A 22,845-nucleotide genomic window follows, 5' to 3' on the forward strand; every position below is an offset into this window, starting at 1 on the left:
CTCGGCAAATTTCCAAAGTTTTTGTTCAACTCGAACTGTTGTGAAGGAAGTACTAGCTAGGCATATCTTAATGAGCTGAATTTTTGCCACATCTTCTATATTCCCAAATAATAGCTCTTCACAAAATTTGAGCCCCATCTAACAATACATGTGAGTGTGGCTTCAACATTCATATTTCTGTCCAGTGTGGTACGTTGCAAAGCAAGTGACACCTAGGCTCCTCCATTTGAGCTACAAATTTTCCAAGATAGTGTCCTTAGTAGATGATCATCCTCAGCCAAAACTTAAGCCCATTGGCCATGCGCATTTCCCGTACCACTAATCAAACACTTGGGTGTTAATTCATGTTTGAGCTCAGTTCAGTCTCCTCGTGAGAATCTTCTATTGCCTTCTTCTTCCTGGCACCTAACAGGGGAGTGCCCAAACCACTAGACATGCCTAGGCTGCCCGGAATGGGTGGCAACACCACGGTCACGCGGTGACCACACGGCAGGCATGCGAGTCTACGCGCTTTGGAGTTGGGACCCTGGGCCACCATCCAAACCTCAACATATCGCCACCAAACCATGCATTTCTGATTAAATAGATACTTATGTACCTATAAATATTTTTTGGAAAAAATAAAGAGCAAACTATGAGGTAGTTGTAGTTCAAATTTGACCCGCTTTCTACTCAATCATCGGAAATTTGTCTTTTTCACCAGAGGTGTATATGTACTTTTAATGACCAACCATTTTGTCAATTGTACATTAAATATGGCCTAATATATTATAAAAATGACCTGGTCCCATTTTGCAACAAATATATGGTAGGTCCTTCTCAATAAAACTCATTTTGGGCAGTCGAAAAATAGAAAATTGATTTTTCGTCCAAAGAAAATAAAAACTCCCTTAGGAAACATTGTTTGCCATTCCAATATGCACCCTTGTAAACAATATAAGATCATTTGAACAAACAATGCCATGAATGTGGCCATAAGATTGATCATTTGGCTTGAAAGCCATGAATCTTCAGAGATGATAGCTCATTTCTGAGAACACTTTTTTAAAATAATTGTCATATTACAAGTTTATTATTTTTCCTGGTAACTTGGTCACATATAATGACACAATGCGAAGGTTTTCCAATTTTTAATTTTTTTGAATTTTTTATGCTCGTTTCAAAATGCGGTCAAAACGTCGGGAATGACCGTTCCTAGCTAGTGGTTGACTCTTGGAATTTTTTGGTGTTTCTCTGATTAAATATATACTTATGTATCTAGAAATGATTTTTGGAAAAAATAAGGAGTAAACTATAAGGCAGTTGCAGTTCAAATTTGACCCGCTTCCTACTAAATCGGCAAAAATTTCTCTTTTTCACCATAGGTGGATCAAAACTTTTGACACACAACCATTTTGTCAATTGTGCATTAAATATGTCCTAGTATTTTATAAAATTGATTTGGTCCAATTTTGCAACAAATATATGGTATGTCCTTCACAAAAAAACTCATTTTGGGCACTCGAAAAATGGAAAATAAATTTTCCGTGCAAAGAAAATGAAAACTCCCTTAGGCAACATTGTTTGGAATTCCAATATGCACCCTTGTGCACAATATGAGATCATTTGAACAAACTATGCCATGAATGTGGCCATAAGATTGATCATTTGGCTTGAAAGCCATGAATCTTCACGCATGATAGCTCATTTCTGAGAACACTTTTTTAAATTAATTGTTGTATTACAATTTTATTATTTTTCCTAGAAACTTTGTCACATATAATGACACAATGCGAAGGTTTTCCAATTTTTTGATTTTTTTTGATTTTTTATGCCCGTTTCAAAATGCGGTCAAAACGGCGGGCTTGACCGTTCCTAGCTAGTGGTTGAATCTTGGAAAACTTTTGATGTTTCTCTGATTAAATAGATACTTATGTACCTAGAAATGATTTTTAGAAAAAATAAAGAGCAAACTATGAGGCAGCTGCAGTTCAAATATGACCCGCTTCCTACTAAATCATCGGAAATTTCTCTTTTTCGCCAGAGGTGGATCAAAACTTTTGACACCCAACCATTTGGTCAATTGTGCATTAAATATGTCCTAGTATTTTATAAAATTTATTTGGTCCAATTTTACAAGAAATATATGGCAGGTCCTTCACAAAAAAACTCATTTCGGGCACTCGGAAAACGGAAAATGAATTTTCCGTGCAAAGAAAATGAAAACTCCTTAGGCAACATTGTTTGGAATTCCAAGATGCACCCTTGTGAACAATATGAGATCATTTGAACAAACTATGCCATGAATGTGGCCATAAGATTGATCATTTGGCATGAAAGCCACGAATCTTCACGCATGATAGCTAATTTCTAAGAACACTTTTTTAAAATAATTGTCGTATTACAAGTTTTTATTTTTCCTGGAAACTTGGTCACATATAATGACACAATGCGAAAGTTTTCCAATTTTTTGATTTTTTTTGAATTTTTTATGCCCGTTTCAAAATGCGGTCAAAACGGCGGGCATGACCGTTCCTAGCTAGTGGTTGAATCTTGGAAAGCTTTTGATGTTTCTATGATTAAATAGATACTTATGTACCTATAAATGATTTTTGGAAAAAATAAATAGCAAACTATGAGGCAGCTGCAGTTCAAATTTGACCCGCTTCATACTAAATCATCAGAAATTTGCCTTTTTCACCAGAGGTGGATCAAAACTTTTGACACCCAACCATTTGGTCAATTTTGCATTAAATATGGCCTAGTATTTTAGAAAATTTATTTGGTCCAATTTTGCAACAAATATATGGTAGGTCCTTCACAAAAAACTCATTTCGGGCACTTGAAAAATGGAAAATGAATTTTCCGTGCAAAGAAAATGAAAACTCCCTTAGGCAACATTGTTTGGAATTCCAAGATGCACCCTTGTGCACAATATGAGATCATTTGAACAAACTATGTAATGAATGTGGCCATAAGATTGATCATTTGGATTGAAAGCCACAAATCTTCACGCATGATAGCTAATTTCTGAGAATACTTTTTTTAAAATAATTGTCTTATTACAAGTTTGTTATTTTTCCTGATAACTTGGTCACATATGATGACACAAATGCGAAAGTTTTCCAATTTTTTGATTTTTTTGAAATTTTTATGCCCGTTTCAAAATAGGGTCAAAACAGTGGGCATAATCGTTTCTAGCTAGTGGTTGAATCTTGGAAAACTTTTGATATTTATCTGATTAAATAGATATTATGTACCTATAAATGATTTTTGGAAAAAATAAATAGCAAACTATGAGGCAGCTGTAGTTCAAATTTGACCCGCTTCCTGCTGAATCATCAGAAATTTCTCTTTTTCACCAAAGGTGGATCAAAACTTTTGACACCCAACCATTTGGTCAATTGTGCATTAAATATGGCCTAATATTTTAGAAAATTGATTTGGTCCAATTTTGCAACAAATATATGGTAGGTCCTTCACAAAAAAAACTCATTTTCGGGCACTGAGAAAATGGAAAATGTTTTTTTTTGCCAAAAAACTCATTTCTGAAGACACATTTTAAAAGATATTTATCTTATTTCTTGTTTGTTATTTTTCCTGAAAACTTGTTCACATTTGGTGATACAATGAGAAGGTTTTCCATTTTTTTGAATTTTTCATGTCATAAAATAGCTGACATGATTTTAACACGTTAATTTTAGTCAACCACGACCAATTTAGATGGTCATAGCATCGTACTGTAATCTGATTGGTTCATGGACGTGTCACGCGAATCGTGCATCAAACACCGTCTGATGATCGGGGATCCAACGACAGTCCTCGGCCCTTCCACACCATCCCCGAAACCCTAGCTCTGTCCTGTGGTCATTTTCCATCCACGCCCCGCCTCCTTTCTTTCCCTAGCTCTCTCCTCTCCCCTTCCAGATCTAGCAGAGCTCCTCTTGATCCCCTCCCCTTCCTTCCCGCTATCGTGACATCGCACCCTCCCCGCCAGCCCCTCCCACTCCAACCGCCGCCCCCATTCTCTCCAGATCCAATCCAAGCCCTCCTCGTCCACCGCCCCCTTCCTCCCGTCACTACACCAACCTCGCCGCCGGCCCACCCCTGGTCCTCCCGCCACCTGAGCGCGCCACCCACCGCGTCCACAGAGACTGCCTTGAACCTGTGGTGCGCGAGCTGGAGGACGGCGGGGGAGGCCAACAACCTGGCGCCGTGGGCCGCCGTGCCGCAGGACTGCGTGCCGCACGTGCACGCATACCTCACTAGCCCCGCCTACCGCTCCAACCTCGACCTCGTCATGGGGAGGCCTCCGCCTACGCCCGCGCTGCCACCGGCGCCTGGGTCTTCGGTGTCGACGAGACGCTGCTCTCCAAGCTCCCCTACTACGCGCAACATGGATACGGGTGGGCGACCCACGCTTGTCACATTCTGAGATCGCGGGCCTGCTATTAACACACACGATTAATTTGTTGTTCGATTGCAGGCTGGAGCTGTTCGACCACTGGGAGTTCGAACGGTGGGTGGAGACGGGGGAGGCGCCGGTGATCCCCTCTAGCCTCCGCCTCTACAGGGAGGTCCACAACCTCGGCTTCAAGACCTTCCTTCTCACCGGCCGCAGCGAGGCCCATGAGGGTAGAAAGAGCTGTCGTGGACCTGCTATGTACGTACGCCTCCTCTCCTAATCCCCACACTGCGTTCAGGTTCAGTCAGGAAGTGTGAAGACCATTCAGGTTCGGGTTCAGTTAGGGGCTGTCGGACATTAAAATCTCAACATCTGCATCATGAGTAACACAATAGCGAGACCACTTTGTCAGTTTGGCTGCATCTTGTTAGTCTCAGCAGGTTTCAGTGACATCTAGCCGATTTAATTTCAGGGTTTCTTTTGTACCTCAACTTGGACTATAACATGTTGGTTGCAGTAAGTGCTGCAACTAGTAGATCAGTGTAGGAAGGCTCCATGGGGTAGAAAAAAGCATTGCTGGGAACAATTCTGTTGGTCCAGTGCACTGTGGAATCAATCAATCAATCCGACAACAACTTAGTCTACTTATTCAGCCATAATAGCTCAATCCGTTCCAATTATCGTCGTGCCTTTGTCCACAAATACACATTGTTCTACAATCAATCTCTTTCCAATTTGCAAATAGCATATGTTAACTCCGTCCGATGTATTGCTTTTCAAGTCATTGTGTTGTTCTTTCAGTGGCATTTAGTCTGCTGTTGTATGGTTCAGAAGCTCGGATGGGATTATGCAGACAATCTCTCTCCAGTTACTTTGCACATGTAGTACGGATTAAGTTTAAGAACTTCTTCTGTAGCATCATTGCTTTTCCCCAGCAAGCTCAGTGAAAAGATGCATTGGTTGCTTTTGGTGCACATGGAGGAACATTTTTCTATAAAATAACTATTGTGTAGTGAATTGTACTCCTGGAGTAACATTCTTCTATGAAATAACTATTGTTTAGTGAATTTTGCTGCTGTAGATCAGATGGCATGGAATAGGCATTAGTCTAAAAAGATTTTTGTTTTCTGGCGCCTATGGGTTCTTGGCCTTTGTTTATCTGTTATGTTGTGTGCTGTGCAAATATACATAAACCACACTAACCCACTACTGCTATTTTCAGGTATGCCATCACAAAAGCCTTATGTGTTGCTTTTTTCATGACATTCTTCTCGGTATTTGCCGTTGTGCCAGTCAGAGGTGCCGCTGCTACATTTGGCGGAGCTACCACTGCTGCCCCAAAGGGCAACCTTCATCAGACATTACCTCATAACAGTGCCTCAAAGTTCTGTGCCCCATCTCCCCTCTTTCTAATTTACCGAAATAAAAACATTGTAAATACTAGTAGGAAAACATGTTAAATCTTTTGTGTATAGAACTGGAATAACCCTGCAGTTTGGTTCCGTAGAGTGGTAAATTCAAGCTTACGCTTTATGGGTTTGTGTTCCTTTGTTTTATTTTCCTTTTGATCTGTACTGTCAGTTGGCTAGTTCTGCACTTGTCTTCTTTTTTTCAACCTTGTTTCATAATGGTAGAAAAATATGGAACCAGAACTATCATTAACTTTTGTGGGAAATACTGATCTTGACATTGTGACAATTCATCCTGGCGAGACGTGGGTACTGTTTGAGCATATTTTGTGTAGTGTCCACCTAAGAGCGGTGATTTTGTTGTTACGGTTCAGAATAGTGTTTTTATACTTGATCAGCGCACCTCTACTATTCTGGTTACTTTTGCTTTCTTCTATGTAGTTGTCCAGGGCATGACAGTTTAATGTGTGGCTTGTTATTGTGTTACCAGCCTACTTTCTTGTACTGACTCTACAATCAGTGACACACCTCTTATGATTTTTGTATTACCGATGGCTTAATATTTAAACCGTTTAGCTTGATTTGAAATTGAAATCATAGGGTTTTTTAATCTCATTTTGAATTGTTTGTAGTTGCTCCAGGTCCTTCTCTAGCTGTGTTTATAACTGTCTTTGTTCCTTTTTTTGATAACAGGACCAGTTTGACACGATTGACTTGTCGGATAACGAGATTGTCAAGCTTGAGAACTTCCCTTTCATGAATCGCCCAGGGAGCCCGCACCTGATTACAACTTACAATGAGAAGGAGCAGGTGACGCCCAGGGAGCTCAGCATCCGAGTCCCGGCCATCCTTCGCAGCAAGGACGAGGAGGGCGTCAAGGGCTACCGCGTCGCCGGAGCCGTCAACAACTACACCTCCCAGCTCCTCACCTAGGGGTCATCATCACAATCTCCATCTTGTAAATCTTCCCGCCAATGTAATGTTCAGTTAGATCATACGAGCTTCAGCACACACTACAAGAAATATGTCAACTTATGACCACCACTATTGGTCACTGAATGGTCACAAATTTCCATTTATGACCTTTTTGTGACCAAAAACATAAGGTCAAAAGCTGGGCGTCGTAAACTGACTATAGCGACCTTTAACAAAAGGTCGTTGATCCTATGACCTTCTGTTTTGGTCGCTAGCTCTCTCCCTAGGCCATGTCGGATCCGACGTGGCAATCTGACGTGGCAAAATTGTGACCAATTGAAAAGGTCGTTGATAAGATTCAGCCCGGTCCAATTCGGTGTCTATATGGGCCGAGCCCAACAATTCAGCCCATTTAATGTTATTTTTCTTTTTAATTCTGGTCAGATACATGGGCCTGGCCCAACAATTCAACATTTTTATTTTCTGGGCCATTACTATTAATTTTCTATTTTCAGCCATATTATTTTTGTGCTGGTCCCACTGGTCAGATTGGTCCCACTTGTCATGCTGATATCACAATTGCACCCACACGTCAGAAATTTGAAAATTTGTCAAACAATTCTCATAAATATGTCCCCCTGGGCAGGTTTCCATTTCATAGTATTGAAGTTATATACACAATCAATATTTCAAACAGACTAGAGCGAATGAAATTCATCCAAAACAACACTAAATATTACAATACATTATATGCTACTCTGACTAATATTACACTCTGCCTGATATTACAATACATAATATGCTACTCTTGCTGATAGGCTTCACGACTTCGCACTTCATACTTCACCTATGAAAAAAAAGAAGAATAAGAACCTGTAGGCAGCATCAAACATAGCTTATAAGCAAGAATTGACAATAAGCTCAATTTAACAAAAAAAGATTTTGATATATTTATACAGTTCACAAGGTCAGCTGACTATTAACGGCTTTCCCATAGATTACAAACAATTATGTGTACAAGGCAATTCAACATTTAAGTTGGAAGGTGTTCATTAGCAAAATAGAAATGGCAATACACAACTAAATTGGCTATTAATACAGCAAGCATGACATGACAACAGCTGCTTGATAGATTTTATTAAACATGTATGAAGCAGCAGCACACATAGACAACAACAATATATATGAAGGATTATAGATTGCATAACTGGTCAACTAATCTTCCATCTATATTTCTATCAGCAGCACACTAGATAGGCCACACATTTGTTCCTACAGTACAGTGAGGTAAAAACAGATTATGGTGCCTGCCAAGTGAGGTAAAAACAGATTATCAACAGCACACTAGATAGGCCACACATCTATATTTCTATCAGCAGCACACTAGATAGGCCACACATTTATTACATTGACATGGTGGTGGCTGGCTAGCAATCATGGCTGCTAGCTCATGTTGCCAGTGTGCGTGCACATCTCCCTGCTGGAACCAACCCAACCCAAACAAAGCAACAGTAGCAAACCACACATGTACAAGTAAACTTCAGTACGAAACAGTTTCTCGCCGAAAGGAACTACCGAAGCATTTCCAAGAATTTCGAAGAAACTGCCTCAAGTCGATTTAGCCAAGGATATTATTTCCCACAAGCAAAAAACTATGGTTCAGCTCCCACATGGGCATGGGGTTTTTTGGGTTTCAAGAAACAAATCACAGAACTGGATGGGCATATGGAAGGTACATTGTGAATCTACAGCGTCAACCTGCTGGAGTTACTTGTCCTCAGTGATGAGCAGCTGCTTCCTCCTTTGGCTTGGTCATCTGGACAGCCAAAAAAAACATGCAACTATAAGAAGATGGATTGATGGTAAAAAGAGTGAAGAATTGTGATTCAGTGAACAGAAAAGCATATGTACATTATAATACTGCAGACAACAAAATAATAAGCCTAATATGAAGATAAGTGTTTTTCTTATTGATGGCTGTAAGATGGATTAATGGTAAAAAGAGAGAAGAATTGTGATTCAGTAAACAGAAAACAAGACGTTATTATTCAGCAGTGATACTCGATATTTGACAAGTATGGTTTCATGTATACAAGTTAGGCAGAGCAATGTACAAGATAAATCATTTTATATAAAGCGTGTCGAATCAATATCTAAAATGTTATCGAGCAAAGCATAGAAACAGAGTCCCAAAAATCTAATTAGCTGCTGTGGCGACAGCCACGCGGCAAGCCGGCAGCGGCAGGCTGGGGCGAGGGTTGGGGAGGAGGCAAGTGTTCTTAGGTTATTAACAAGGAAACTGGGTGATTAACATCCCAAAAAAGAAAAAAACAACTTAAAATATTGAGTGCGGCAGCAACATCTACTTGTTACTGGAGTCCCAGTTCAAGATGGCCAGAGGCCACTTGGCACCATGGAACTTGCACAATTTCCATCATATATATGAATGAGTTAGGAAGTAAAGTAGAGATGAACTACCCAGCCTCATACATGTATATAAAGTGTGCTGCACTGCTGCTACAGAAAGTTTCATAGGCTTTCAAGTGAAGGGATACACGTTGTTCAACTGCCGTGTTTATTTTTTGTTGTTGGGGAAAGCAATAGCTTAATCAGTTCACTTATCTAATATTATGAACAGCCTATCACTCAAATAGTCCTTGAGTGCTAATATAGTATTGTATTGGTAAAAGAAACATGTCACCACGAAGAGCTTTAACAGTTAGCACCATTTTTTATTAGAGAAGTTTAGAGAGAAATTTGAGAAATCTATATTAGAGAAAACTTCAATGCATACAGAAGTTCTCTCAAGTCTCATTGCAAATATCAAGTGCATACAGAAGCTTTGGTTTGAGTGGGAATGGTATGAAAGGGGCATATAAGGACAATATACTCAAGAGTTGCATATCTACATAGAAATGATGCTGATCACATAAGTAAATAACAGTGAATGACAAACGATATGCACTTAAGAAAAGTGAGCAGCAAATTCAAGCAATAAACTAAACTGATATAAGCAATTCTCTGATGCTGTATCGTAATACTTATATGTCACAACTGAGCGCTAATTCTGAGCTATAAAACACCACTAATCAGAACTCCATGTACCAAAAGACTACATGATATGCTTATCTAACACAGCAACAGTAGCAGCACAGCACCAATCAAGAAGCTGATTCCACTAACAAGCAGTCTAGCAACACATCCGAGTCGAGTAACAGCGCCAAAGCAGGGGAGGAACGAGGAAGCGGCAGCGCATACCTTCATCTTGGACTTCTTGGCCTGCAGCTTCTTGGCATGCTCCTCCTTGGCCTTCTTCTCCCCTGTAAACACACACACACACACACACACACACGATCAATTCAAACCCAAACAAATCAAATCACGCTCTTCATCTGAACCGCTACTGATCCATGGAGAAAGAAACCGACATGGAGGGGATAAAGAGCACGAGCAAGCGGTCGAACACGGTGATCGGGAGCGCCGCGTCCTCGGGCACCTCCTTGGACAGGTACAACGGGTACCTCTTGGCCGCCTCGCTCCCCTCCTTGGGCTGCATCACGCCGTCCTCCTGCGCACCGGCCTCCTCCACCGCCACCGCCAAGCACCTCCCGATGGCCCGGATCCTCCCACTCCTCCCGTCGATCCCGACCCCCTGCCACCGCACGCCACACGCTGGGCTCATCGCCACCGAGATCTTGGTTCGAGGGAGGGGCATGGCAGCGCGGTGGTGGGATGTTGGTTGGAGGTTGGAAGGGGAACTGGTTACCCGGAGCAGGAGGGAGGAGGACGTCGACGGGAGATCGGATCTCTTCTGATGAGGGAGGGGAGGGGAGAGCCGAGGTCGTGGCCGGCGGCGAGGTGAGGGAGATGGGGGAGGTGGGTGGCGGCGATGGGAGGGATCTGGATCTAAGCGTTAGGGTTCGTCACACGGGGAGAGAGAGGAGTGGTGTGCGGTGGGGCTGGAGGTGGAGGTGGAGGCCACGCGGAGGCGGACGGCGGCGGATCTGAGGGAGGGAGAGGGGAGACGGTGGGAGACAGAGGCGAGGCGGAGAGGGAAGGACGGTGGCGGTGGCGATCAAAAAGGAGGAGGTGGCGGCTGTGATATGGAAGGGAGGAGGAGTGGTGTGCGGGGGAGAGAGGGGCTAGGGTTCGCTGCACGGGGGAGAGGGGAGAGGATCTGAGGGGGAGGGAGAGAAAGAAAGAAAGAATGGAGGCGGGGGGGGGGGGGTGGATGGAAAATGTCCATGAGGACAGACCTAGGGTTTCGGCTCGGGTGGGTTTGGGCCGTTGGATCCGGAAGCATCCGACGGTGGTTGATGCGTGATCCGCGTGATATGCTCATGGTCCAATCAAAACGCAGCAAACCATTTGATCACCTTATGACCAATATAAATTGGTCGTGATCGATTCAAGATAAAAAAATTCATTCCATTTTTCAGTGCTCAAAATGAGTATTTTTGTGAAAGTCCTATCAAATATTTGTTTAAATGATTCCATATTTCGCACAAGTTTGCATCTTGGAATGGCAAACAATATTGACAAAGGGAGTTTTCATTTTCTTTGGACGAAAAAACCATTTTCCATTTTTCGAGTGCCCCAAAGGAGGTTTTTTTGTGAAGAACCTATAATATATTTGTTGCAAAATTGGACCGAATCATTTTTCTAAAATACTAGGCCATATTTCATGCACAATTGACCAAATGGTTGGGTGTAAAAAGTTTTGATCCACCTCTCGTGAAAAAGACAAATTTTCGCCGGTTCAGCTAGAAGCGGGTAAAATTTGAACTGTAGCTGCCTTCTAGTTTGCTCTTTATTTTTTCCAAAAATCATTTCTAGGTACATAAGTATCTATTTTATCAGAGAAACACCAAAAAAATTCCAAGATTCAACCACTAGCTAGGAACGGTCATTCCCGCCGTTTTGACCGCATTTTGAAACGGGCATAAAAATTCAAAAAAAATCAAAAATATGGAAAACCTTCGCATTGTGTCATCATATGTGACCAAGTTTCCAGGAAAAATAATAAACTTGTAATACGACAATTATTTTAAAAAGTGTTCTCAGAAACGAGCTATCACGTGTGGAGATCAATGGCTTTCAAGCCAAATGATCAATCTTATGGCCACATTCATGGCATAGTTTGTTCAAATGATCTCATATTGTGCACAAGGGTGCATATTGGAATGGCAAACAATGTTGCCTAAGAAAGTTTTCATTTTCGTTGCACGGAAAATTCATTTTCCATTTTTCGAGTGCTCGAAATGAGGTTTTTTTGTGAAGGACCTACCATATATTTGTTGCAAAATTGTACCAAATCATTTTTATAAAATATTAGGACATATTTAATGCACAATTGACAAAATGGTTGGGTGTCAAAAGTTTTGATCCACCTCTGGTGAAAAAGACAAATTCCCGTCGATTCAGCTGGAAGCGGGTCAAATTTGAAGTGCAGCTGCCTCATAGTTTGCTATTTATTTTTTCCAAAAATCATTTCTAGGTACGTAAGTATCTATTTAATCAGAGAAACACCAAAAGTTTTCCAAGATTCAACCACTAGCTAGGAACGGTCAAGCCCGCCGTTTTGACCGCATTTTGAAACGGGCATAAAAAATTCAAAAAACCAAAAAATTGGAAAACCTTCGCATTGTGTCATTATATGTGACCAAGTTTCCAGGAAAAATAATAAACTTGTAATACGGTAATTATTTTAAAAAAGTGTTCTCAGAAATGAGCTATCAAGTGTGAAGATTCATGGATTTCAAGCCAAATGATCAATCTTATGGCCACATTCATGGCATAGTTTGTTCAAATGATCTCATATTATGCACAAGGGTGCATATTGGAATGGCAAACAATGTTTCCTAAGGAAGTTTTCATTTTCTTTGGACGAAAAAACCATTTTCCATTTTCTGAGTGCCTGAAATGAGTTTTTTGTGAAGGACCTACCATATATTTGTTGCAAAATTGGACCTAATCAATTTTCTAAAATACTAGGCCATATTTAATGCACAATTGACAAAATGGTTTGGTGTCAAAAATTTTGATCCACCTCTGGTGAAAAAGACAAATTCCCGTCGATTCAGCTGGAAGCGGGTCAAATTTGAACTGCAGCTGCCTCATAGTTTGCTCTTTATTTTTTTCCAAAAATCATTGCTAGGTAAATAGGTATCTACTTAATCATAGAAACACCAAAAAAATTCCAAGATTTAACCACTAGCTAGGAACTGTCATTCCCGCCGTTTTGACCACATTTTGAAACGGGCATAAAAAATTCAAAAAAAACCAAAAAATTGGGAAACCTTCGCATTGTGTCATTATATGTGACCAAGTTCCCAGGAAAAATAACAAACTTGTAATACGGCAATTATTTTAAAAAAGTGTTCTCAGAAACGAGCTATCACGTGTGGAGATCAATGGCTTTCAAGTCAAATGATCAATCTTATGGCCACATTCATGGCATAGTTTGTTCAAATGATCTCATATTGTGCACAAGGGTTCATATTGGAATGGCAAACAATGTTGCCCAAGGAAGTTTTCACTTTCGTTGGACGAAAAAACCATTTTCCATTTTTCGAGTGCCCGAAAGGAGGTTTTTTTGTGAAGGAACTACCAAATAATTGTTGCAAAATTGGACCAAATCATTTTTATAAAATACTAGGACATATTTAATGAACAATTGACAAAATGGTTGGGAGTAAAATTTTTTGATTCACCTCTCGTGAAAATGACAAATTTCCGCCGATTCAGTTGGAAGCGGGTCAAATTTGAACTGCAGCTGCCTCATAGTTTGCTATTTATTTTTTCCAAAAATCATTTCTAGTTACATAAGGACCTATTTAATCATAAATACATGGTTTGGTGGCGATACGTCGAGGTTTGGGCAGTGGCCGAGGGCCCCAACTCTAGAGCGCGTAAACTCGCATGCCCGTCGCGTGGTCACCGCGTGACCGTAATGTTGCCATGTGTTCTGGGTGGCCTAGGCATGTCTAGTGGGTTGGGCACTTCCCAGGTTGGTGCTAGGAAGAAAATTAGAACATAAGATTCTCACGAGGAGACCGATCGATGCTCAAACATGAATTAGCAACCAAGTGTTTGATTAGCGGTACGGGAAATGCACATGGCCAATGGGCATGAGTTTTGGCTGAGGATGATCATCTACTAAGGAGAATGTCTTCACAAATTTTTAGCTCAAAAGGAGGATCCTAGGTGGTACTTGCTTTGCAAAGTACCACGCTGGACAAAAATATGAATGTTGAAGCTGGGCTCAAAATAATGAATGGAGTGAGCTGAAATTTTGTGGAGGATGGTTATTTGGGCATAGGAAAGCATTGCAGAAAATTGATACCATTTGTACATGCCAAAGTAGTACTTCCTTCACAATGCTCTTCTATGGATACAAACTTGGGAAAACTAGTGTGAGAGATTGGATGAATGAAATGAGATCAAAATTGGTGTAGGTAAGTTACTTAAGTATGGTCATGCGCTGGTAAATTGTCAGATCATTTGGGTAAGCCTAGCTAGTACTTACTTCACAAAGCTTCTCTCGAGGTAGAAACTTTGGAAATTTCCCGAGAAAGATTTACTAGGAAAATTGAGCTGAATATTATCATGTGGCAATGATTTGGGTATGAAAGAGTGCCCGAAAAGTTTGAGGGTAATAGGAGGGGTCTATATAACACTTGCTTTGCAACGTGCCGATTTGGTCATAAAATATAAATTAAACCTGGGCTCACATAGATGACTTGACTGAGCTGCAATTTAGAGGAGGGTGATAATTTGGGCATATGAAGGAACTGTATAAATTTCATGTCATTTAGATATATAAAAAAGGTACTTCCTTCACAATGCTTCTAGGTGGACAAAAACTTTGGAAATTTCCCGAGGAAGATTTGCTAGGCAAATGGAGCTGAATTTTGTCATGCGGTAATGATTTGGATAGGAAAGAGTGCCCAAAAATTCCGAGGGCAATCAAGAATATATAAATAGCACTTCCTTCATAAAGTGTTGTTGTGAACAAAATAGGAAAATTAATATTCTTGAATTAGTTTTGAACTAGGCAAGGAAGGATTTTTACATATTTGATGAAGATATGCCCCAAAGAATTTATGAGATTTTTTGGGAATTTTGGGAATGATATAAATATAGGTTGCTTCACAACCTAGGGCAAAACTGCCACATGGACATGACACATAGGCAAAACTGATGAGATGGCGCCTAGTCATCACAACGCACCATAATCTACAAGGCTATGACCATCTATATTGGTCATTAAAAACTAGAAATAAGGCAGCGGACTAGCACTGTTTGCTTTCTGACCATTTCGTGTAAGGAAATTACGACCTTTCTGACCAAAATGGTCGCAATGGTTTAGGGTTTGGAGCCCCCTGAACAGCTTTTGACCAATTGGTCTAAAATGGTCATAAATTTATGACCAATTCTTCGAGGGTCACTGACAGAAGGTCATAAGTTGACATATTTCTTGTAGTGACATCTCTTTTGGTTGACTGAATTCGTACTGAAGATGCCATGTTTTTCTGCGTGGAATACTGCAGATAACCTGACGGAAGCGCTCTTGTTCCTCTCACACTTCATGGGCGACATCCACAAGGTAGTACTCCTGCCAAACCCCCAAGTGCTCGATTTTTGTAAGTGTTTCTGTTGCGGGTTGCAACTTAAGCCGATGCTTCTTGTTTATGTAGCCACTAAAATATGTACTTCACCATGTAAGGCTAGTTCAGACTTGAGGCTGAACCCTTCTCTGTGTAGTATGATTCCGAGGAAACATATGTCAATAATGCTGAAACTTTTCACGTTGGCGTTACTTTGCTGAACCATGTCTTGTGTACTAATCATGAGTTACTAGCATTTGGCTTCTCTGTGCTAATTAAACCTGGTAAGTATGTATACTTCTTTGAGATACAAATTCGACATTGCATGTTTAGGAGGTTCAATTTCTACAAGTGTTGCCAAATGAACGTGTCAACGTGTCTCTCCTTAGGGGTTGATTAAACCGCATATGATCTACTGTATCATTTTCTTGCTGTTCAAACATTGAAATCCTGGTTCATTTTTCAAACATTAAAATGTTGTTGACCCTGTCTTTCTATGCTTAAATGATAAAAATTTCGCATTTTGCTTGATAACTTGCAGATGCTAGCCTTCATTCATGTTTTGTCATGAGGTCCAGGATGAACAAGTAGGGAGAAGCGGTGATAGCGGTGTTACCTGATGTGAACATTTTTTTATTGTAAAACTAATGTGAACCATGTTTGGTTGTAATAATGTGCCAAGTTTGGCTCTTTTTGATTGTATTCATGATGTGAACCATATTTTTCCGGATTAGTCGTGCTCTGTTCGAAGCATTTTGTTTTCTCTCTGTGTCGGGGGTTAGGTGCGACATATGCCAAAGGATGGATTATCATGGTGGGGGCGAGTAGAACGTCGTCGGTGCCTGGAAACGGGATGAGGCATAGACATGCACGCCGGCGAATCTTACCCAGCTTCAGGGCTCTCCGGGGAGATAACACCCCTACTGCTGCTCTGCGGGGTCTCCGCATGATCACTATGGCAAAGTGTTTACACGATTGCTCCTTGAGCTGTTCCCTGGAAGTAGGAGAGGGCAAGGCAAGCTCTCTCCCTCCTATATGATCTGGTCTAGAGCTAATGGGTTCCAACCCTTTGCATGGGTGCCCTGGGGGGTTTATATAGGCCTACCCCCCAGGGGTACGATGGTAATCCGGCTGGACGCGGGCCCAGCCGTCAGTGCCTCCGGCCTCCGTCTTCTCCGCCGACTGCTGGGCCCCGCCGACTGCTGGGCCCCGCCGACTGGTGGGCCCCGCCGATTGGTGGGCCCCGCCGACTGGCTAGGTACGGAGCCCACAGGCCGCGTCTGCTGCGGGCGGGTCTTGCCGGCTTCTGATTACTGTAACCGTGCTTCTAATGACGCGAGCTTCGTCATGGAGTCGTGGCAACAGCCCGCCGCTTGGCGGGCGATCACTATTGCCACTCTCCATCACATCTGGTTAATGGCGCGTGGGCCCCGGGGAGGAGCCGGCCGACTCTCAGGGGCCGACTCCCGACGGGTCCGACTTGTGGCGCACTGGCCGTCTTCTGGGATCCCGCTAGCCGGTGGGACCCGCCGCCCAAAGGTCGTATAGACAAGCCGTCGTGGGCGCAGGATTCGGTCCACCGGTGCTGATGTCAGGGCCAGCATGGCTACAGTGCCACGTCGCACGGAGATCTCCGCGGGTATGGCGTACTGTGGCCATGCCTGCCTTTGGAAAGGGGTGGGAGTGGGCTTGACAGTAGCCACTCCCCGTCCCGTCCCTCTTAATGAGGACATGGGGTTTTGCTGGAGTCATGGGTCGACTCCTCAAGGCCGGCTTCTCTGGAAGTCGCCAGTCAGGAGTCGGCTTATCCTGAAGTCGTCCCCGGGACTCGGCCGCGAGTGGGCAGTCGGTCGCCTTGCTGCCGACTTCTCAGAAGGCGGCTCTTCGTCCTGGGGTCTTGAGGGGCGCAGCCTGCCCCGATGTCTTGAAAGGTTCTGGGGCTCAGGTTAGCCTACCCGTGGCCCATTACTCCGACAGTAGTCCCCGAAGCTGGTGAGGCGCCGCGGACGATCGGCCGAGAAGCCTCAGTAGTTTCTCTTTCCGGGTGCTCAACACATGGTTGTTGCTTGATTTCCGCCGGGCCGACTAGAAGGAGTCGGACTCGCCCAACTCTGACTTGCACAGTATTTCGAACGTCATGGCGGGATCCAAGTAGCGTGCTGGCTAAGCCTCTAGGCCGCCGCCCGTTCTGGGCCTGTCACGTGATAACACGCGGCCGGGCCTGTCTGCCAGCCTACGCGCGTGATGGGACATGCCCATAGGCGGGGCCCGCCACTACCGTGCCTCGGCGCCCGAGCGGATCCACTGTGGCCCAGGCGGACAGATGGGATTCCCGTGGAGTTACTGCGTGCAGTAACTTTGTCGTGGAAACGTGGGGGTCGTGGGGCCGTGGGCGCAGTAAATCCCACGACCGCCCCCCTCGGCTTCGTAGCCCATGAGGCTATAAGTAGGGGGAGGAGGGGGGCGCGGCAGAGCACGCGCGCCCCTCCTTCCCGCTACTCCTTGCTCTTCTTCTTCTTCTTCTTCTTCTTCTTCTTCTTCTTCTTCTTCTTCTTCTTCTTCTTCTTCTTCTTCTTCTTCTTCTTCTTCTTCTTCTTCTTCTTCTTCTTCTTCTTCTTCTTCTTCCTCGCCCCGCTGTGCGCCCAAGCTCTGACGAACGCCGCGGCGATCAGCTCGCGATGAGTTCTTCTTCTGCCACCGCGCCTCCCTTGGTGCGTTCCGGCACCTGGGACGGCTCAGAAGTTCACGACGACCACATCGAGTTCCTTCGCAAGACTCGTCGGCTCCCCGGTGAAGACTACGTGCGGGTGCGTCTTGCACTGAGGAAGGATATTTCCCCAGCGCCGGAGGATGGCGAGCGGGTCATCTTCCACTCGCACTGCCTACGCGGATTGGGGCTGTCGGCGAGCAGCTTCTTCCGCTCTTTCCTGGAGTTCTACGGCCTCTAGCCGCACCACCTCACGCCCAACACGGTGGTGCTGCTGTCCGTCTTCGTGGCCTTGTGCGAAGGCTTCCTCGGAGTCCTCCCCACTCTCGAGCTCTGGGGGGAGTTCTTCTACTGCAAGCTCGGCACCCAGGCTGCAGGCGTGCCGGCTCAATGTGGCGCATTCATCGCCGGGCGGAGATCGGGAGCCGACAACCCCTTCCCCACCATCAAGTTGATAAAGTCGGTGAAGATGTGGCAGCGATCATACTTCTACGTAAAAAGCATCCTCGCGGGGGGCGATTGGGTCAACCTGCCGGCTTTCGAAGCCAGCCCGCCGGCTGGGAGACTGCCCAACTGGTCGTATCGGGCCAAGTCGCTGACGCTTGCGGGTGCCGGGGCCGTCAGCGACTCCGAGTTCTAACATAGTCGGAGGGCCTAACTAGTCCGGATCTGCTGGCCGCCTTCGTGGCGCGTCGAGTTCTCCCGCTCCAAAGCCGCGCCCACATGATATGCCAAATGAGCGGGCGCCATGACCCGAGTCGGATGTGCACCAAGGACATGCCTCACGAGGAGGTGGCCTACATGGTGAACTACCTCTCGGACAACAAGCTGCTGGAGGACTGGCGATTCGGCAAGGAGCCATACTCCCGCGCCAACCCCCCACCTATAGTGAGTTGCCCTTTCTTTCTTTCCTTCGAGTTGTCTTCTTTCTTGCCGAGTCTGTTTTGTGCGACCTGACCAGTCGGCTTTGGTCAGAATCCCCTCCTCCATCCACCAGCCGGCACCTCGGGGCTGGCCCGCGAGTTCCTTGCCGACCGAGCGGAGAGCGACGTTGACGACCCCAATCTGGGGGCGGCGGCTTTGGAAGACGACACCGAGGGAGGAGGCGGCCCGCGGCTCGGGGACAGTCTAGAGGACTGGCTTGACGATGATGAGGAGGTCGCCTCTTGCCCCCGGCCAGGAGCCAGCCATCCCGGCGCGGGCTCTTCTGCCGCGCCGGGTGCTCCAGGCGGCAGGAAGAAGCGCAGGGCCATGCCGACTTTGTTCGGCAGTCGGCCGAAGAAGCCCAAGAGTTCGGCTGCAGCGACCCGGCGGAACGAGGCGGCTGTGAAGGCCATCCGCTTCCGTAAGGAAGTGAAGAAGCCGCCACTGGTCTCCGCATGAGTATTCCATCTTGACGCTTTATTCTTTCTCTGTAGCTTTGTCTAAGTCTTTTACTTGCTTCCCTCGCTTCAGGGCTCCCCTCACTCTTGAGAGGGTTGCCGCCGCCTCCGTCATGGCGTCAGCGGAGACGTCCGCCACCACTCGGCGGATTGACCCCGCTGCTGACCTCCGGGAGGCGAGGGAGCGGAATGCGCAGGAGAAGCACAATGAGGAAGAGGCCGACCGCCTGGAGAAGGTGGGGTCTGATAAGGCGGAGGCCTCTGCCAAGAAGAAACTGGCGGAGGCCGAAGCCATCGCCGCGACGAAGCGGCAGGCTGAGGAGGCCGCGCACCGCCAATCGGCGGTGTTCGTCACCCCTCTGAACTCTGCGCCGCTGCCTCCAGAGTTCACGGGGCAGACTGGGGAAGCCGTCCGCGAGAACCCCGTCATGGAGAAGGAAGGCGGTGGCTCCTCCACGCCGGATGTGATCGCCCGCCGCCACCTCCGCCGCCGTCTGGGAGCACGCAAGGCGAACAGCCGGCGGATCCGCTGGTGCCGCCGACTGAAGACGAGGCCATGGCTAGGCTACTCCTTCAAGTCGGCTCGCCAACGCGCCGCCGTCTTGAGAAGGCGACTTCGGCGCCACACCCCCTGGAGACCGGCACCGCCAGCTCGGCGATCCCAGACGCCGAAGCGACGAGCGCCGCGCCCATTGGGTGGGTGTGAGGAGGCGGCACAGGGCCGCTGAACCAGGTGCTTCTGGACGTCCAAACAAAGCTTCGAGCTGAGGGCGACGCCATCCAGAACTGCACCAAGGCGTACCTGGCATCGCGGGCAGCCGTCCGGGTATGTTTTCTCTTCGGTCCTTGTTTTCTTGTTCCTCTCTGTGGGGGCGCGCTAGCGCACCCACTGGGTGTAGTCCCCGAGTTTCGGGCCGGCTGCTGAGCAGGCGGCCCGGAACTCCAATTGGTGAGCTCTGGGTACTAATTTTTGTCTGAAATGCTTGTCGCAGGACTACCACAACCTCCGAGTCACCACCTTCAACTGCAACGTTGAAGAGCTGGGCAAGCGGACCGCCGACCTGTCAGAGAGCCGGAGTAAGTCTTTTTTCTTCTTTGCGGGGGCACGCTGGCGCACCCGCGGGCTGTAGTCCCCAAGATTCGGGCCGACTGCTGACCAGTCAGGCCGGATCTCCCCGGCGACTTTCTTTATTGATGACTTAACGCCTTCTTTCTTCCTTCTCTTCAAAAGCCAACGCTGTTCTTCAATAGTAGCTGAGTGAAGCCAACTCCGCGTTGCGCGCCAAGGGGGAGGAGTGCAGCAAGCTCGCCACAGAGCGCGATCTGCTGGCCACTCAATTGGCAGAGCAGAGGGAGCTGCTTGCGAAGATGCAGAAGGAGGCGGAAGAGGCAGAAACCGCCCTCCTGGCCGAGTTCGCGAGCGAGCGCTCCTCCTGGACTGACAAAGAGGCAATGCTGGCCTCCGGCTTCCATGAGATTGAAGACATTGTTGATGGTGAGTTTCTTTTACTTTCTTTTTTCGAGCTGCCGATTATAAGTCGTGTTGACTCCTGGTTTTTGACTTGTTTCTTCATTTCATCCGTCTTGGCAGACTTCTTCCCTGGGCACTCGCAGGCCGCCACCCAAGCCATTGAGGCTGACCGTGAAGGTCGGAGGGCGAAAAGTGCAGAGATCGCCGCCGACGCTCCCCGAACCCTTGATGAGCATATCCTGAGCATCGAGGCTCGCCTTCGGCCGACTCACCGGATGTTGCGCAGGCTCCAACGTGTCGGTGCCCAGGTGATTGCCGCCCTGTGGCCGGACATGCAGGCTCCGCGTACCCCCAGCCTGACTGCCGACTGGCTAGAGGTCGCGGCTGGTCGTCTTGAGGCCTGGAAAGGTTCCTCGGCCCGAGCTGGAGCGCTGAAAGTGCAACTATCCCTAGGTGGTTTTGGTAATTCATAACAACATATAGCTCATTGAGCTAATGCTATTCCAAGATGATTATTTCAGGAAAGCTCAATGATTGGCATGGCATGGATGTGAAAGTGGAACCCTCAAAATGCTAAGGACAAAGGATTGGCTCAAGCTCAAAAGCTCAAGACTCTTCATTTTATATTTTAGTGATCCAAGATCACATTGAGTCCATAGGAAAAGCCAATACTATCAAGGAGGGATGAGGTGTTGCTTAATGAGCCTCTTGCTTCATGTGCTTACTGATATGCTCCAAAACCCTCAACTACTTTCCCATATCCACATATGACCTAAACCCTAAGACAAACTCGGTCCTACCGATTCTTCCTATCCGGCACCACCATGTTTCACTTGTCATTAGCCACTGCCAAACCCTAGCAATTCGGTTCTACCGATAAGGATCTCGGTCTCACCGAGATGGGGTTGCAAACTCTCTGTTTCCCTTTCGTAACTTTTCGGTCCCATCGAAAGAGCGAATCGGTCCCACCGAGATTGCAATGTAAACTCAGTGTTTCTCCTTTGTAACTTTTCGGTCTCACTGAGTTCCACTCGGTCTCACCGAAAGAGAAAATTGGTCCCACCGAGTTTGCCTGACCAACTCTCTGGTTAGCCAATTACCAAATTCGGTCTCACCGAGTTTGTGTAATCGGTCTCACCGAGATTACGTTATGCCCAAACCCTAACCATATCGGTCCTACCGAGTTGCATGTCAGTCCCACCGAAATTCCTAACGGTCACTAGGTTTGCTATTTCGGCCAGACCGAGTTTTCTGATTCGGTCCCACCGTGATTGGTAAATTGTGTGTAACGGTTGGATTTTGTGTGGAGGCTATATATACCCCTCCACCTCCTTCTCATTCGAAGAGAGAGCCATCAGAACACACACACCATTCCAACTCATATGTTCTGAGAGAGAACCACCTACTCATGTGTTGAGACCAAGACATTCCATTCCTACCATAAGAATCTTGATCTCTAGCCTTCCCAAGTTGCTTTCCACTCAAATCTTCTTTCCACCAAATCCAAATCCTATGAGAGAGAGTTGAGTGTTGGGGAGACTATCATTTGAAGCACAAGAGCAAGGAGTTCATTACCTACACACCATTTGTTACTTCTTGGAGAGTGGTGTCTCCTAGATTGGCTAGGTGTCACTTGGGAGCCTCCGACAAGATTGTGGATTTGAACCAAGGAGTTTGTAAGGGCAAGGAGATCGCCTACTTCGTGAAGATCTACCGCTAGTGAGGCAAGTCCTTCGTGGGCGATGGCCATGGTGGGATAGACAAGGTTGCTTCTTCGTGGACCCTTTGTGGGTGGTTGCTTCTTCGTGGACCCTTCGTGGGTGGAGCCCTGTGTGCACTCGCGCAACCGTTGCCCTTGGGTGGAGCCCTGTGTGGACTCGCGGAACCGTTACCCTTCATGGGTTGAAGTCTCCATCAACGTGGATGTAGGATAGCACCACCTATCCGAACCACGGGAAAAACATCCGT

General features: G+C 46.0%; 1 pseudogene; it reads left to right on the top strand.

Moving 5' to 3' along the window:
- The first annotated feature begins 452 nt into the window (after nucleotides 1-452).
- On the top strand, nucleotides 453-15,888 carry LOC125516813 (uncharacterized; annotated as a pseudogene).
- Nucleotides 15,889-22,845: the final 6,957 nt, after the last annotated feature.

The sequence above is a fragment of the Triticum urartu genome, chromosome 6A (genome assembly GCF_056163025.1).
Source record: "Triticum urartu cultivar PI428250 chromosome 6A, HENAU_Tu73, whole genome shotgun sequence".
NCBI lineage: Eukaryota > Viridiplantae > Streptophyta > Magnoliopsida > Poales > Poaceae > Triticum > Triticum urartu.